This window comes from Macaca mulatta, chromosome 13, assembly GCF_049350105.2.
Source record: "Macaca mulatta isolate MMU2019108-1 chromosome 13, T2T-MMU8v2.0, whole genome shotgun sequence".
Taxonomy (NCBI): domain Eukaryota; kingdom Metazoa; phylum Chordata; class Mammalia; order Primates; family Cercopithecidae; genus Macaca; species Macaca mulatta.
The window spans coordinates 4809786-4811803 of NC_133418.1; the positions used below are offsets into that span (position 1 = coordinate 4809786).

Consider the following 2018-nt stretch of genomic DNA (forward strand, 5'->3'; position numbering starts at 1 on the left):
TGTTCAGGCAGCAGAGGATGACTGAGCGCCCCGTCTGGGCTACGCAGCTGCTCCATGTGCCAGAGAGATCCCGTGAACAGGACCAAGTCCCTGCCCTCATGGAGGGAACATTCCAGAAGTGTGCCACAGGGTCAAAGGTGAATCCAAACCACAGGCAAGTACTTTCCCAAGGCAGGGAGATGGACAGAACCGAGTGTGGTCCACTGTGGGGTCCATCCTGCCTGGGCTGGGTGGGTCACCAGGGAGTGGCCCCACAGAGGTCTGCAGGCTCCTAAGGAAGGAGCCAGACGCAGGATCAAAGCGAGGGGTGCCTGGCCAAGGGCAGTGGGTCCTGCCAGACCACGGGGTCTTCTCCCTACAGGAGGGAAATTTGGCAGGCGGCTTTTAGGAATCCCATGAACCTTTGGGGTTTGTGGATGAACCAGGGGAGGAGCAGTCCCCGAGAGTGTGAGCTGAGTTTTCTGCTAACCTAACAAGTTCGGAAGGGTCACAACTGAGCGGCTGGGGGTCCATCCTGTCCCCAGCATGGCCAGATCTGCAAACAGGAGACATCATATGGTGGCCTGGGAGGCAAGGGCATCTGAGTCAGAGGTACAGGTGTAATCTGAAGGTGGACTGGCCCCCATCCTGCCGGCTCCCTGTGGTCCAGAGTTGGAGAAAGCCCCTTGGACCAGAGCCTTCCCACACTTGGTCCTGTGTCAGGTAGGAGATTTGCAGGAGGCCGTTTCTGCTCTTCCAGAGCCCAGACGGACTTCCCTGGGGTGGTGGGAGCCAAGGCATGGAATCGCAGTCGCCTCCCAGGTGCAGGGCCCTGGGTGGAGCTGCTGGCTGCAGCCAGGGACAGGGAGCAGAGATGCCCCTCTGCCAGCCTGCCCCGCCCCAGGCAGTGAAGAAACTCCAAGCTCTGGGCCCGTGGGAGGCACCAGGCGAACAGAGGAGTTGGCAAGCTAAACATGCTATTAGCAGCGATGGAGAAGTGACGATTATCTGCACAGCTGTCAGAAGCAGCTCTCCGCCGCCTGGCACTAGCACCTGGGGAGGGGCTGCCACTCATCAGACTTCACAGAGATGCCCCAGACTGGGAAAGAAAGACCGGCAAGCTGGACATTCTGTGCCACCACTCGCTCGTCCTTAGCTGCAGGGATCTCGCCCTTCATCCAGAGGCTGAGACCTGGAAGCGAGGCCCACCTTCGCACCTGCCCCGGTAGCTGGGCCTTCGTTCCTCAGACTGTAAGCTGGGGATGAAAGTAACAACACCTTTGGTGGCGGAATTGTTGGGAGGGACCAGTGGGATATTTTGTCTGAAAGCACCTTGCAAATGGTAAAGGGCTATGGGGTCACTGCTATTACAATTCTTCTATCAAAAATCTAATCTTCAGGGCTTTCACTGTCTGTTTCATTCACACAGAATGAAATTGAGGCTCAAGAGGTTACACGATTTGACCAAGTCACACAACTGCAAACAAGGAGGTGTGGGTTTCCAGGATCGAAGCCAGGAGGAAGCTCAAAGAGCATCCAGCCCCCATGCTGTAAAAGGGATTCAAGACCCAGAAACAGAAGGTGATTAGCCTCGCCGCAGGACACAGGGCAGACAGCACTCAAGCCCAGCTCTGCTCGCTCTGCTGGGAGCACTTGCCAGGCCACTGTGGATCTGGGCCTCGTCCTCAGCTCGGGGTGGCTGCAGGAGCATGCTGAGGAATGAACCCATGCCACAGCACTGAAGATGTCCCCACCATCCCTGCCGCAGGCTCTCCACCCAGGTCTCTTCATCTCAAAGGGGTTGTCACAGAGGCCCAGGGCTGTGGCCTGGAGGAACACACTCCATCTTCCTTGACATCTAGCCCATGTATCACTCTGATGGTAGAAAGACGGGTTCCAGAGCCTGCTCAAGTCACAGTGTGCAGAGCAGCGAAGGATCCTGCTTGGCACAAGGCAGGGGCACCTCTCAAAGCCTCATGCGCTGCCTGGTGCCCTTCACACCCCAAGGCCTTCCAGGATGCTTTGAATTTGGTCTTCTC

General features: G+C 57.4%; 1 long non-coding RNA gene across 1 annotated transcript; it reads left to right on the plus strand.

The window, feature by feature from the left end:
- The first annotated feature begins 524 nt into the window (after positions 1 to 524).
- On the plus strand, positions 525 to 1818 carry LOC114671815 (uncharacterized). The gene is made up of 2 exons (XR_003721946.2): positions 525 to 1230; positions 1409 to 1818. It is a non-coding gene; the product is annotated as an uncharacterized LOC114671815 (long non-coding RNA).
- Positions 1819 to 2018: the final 200 nt, after the last annotated feature.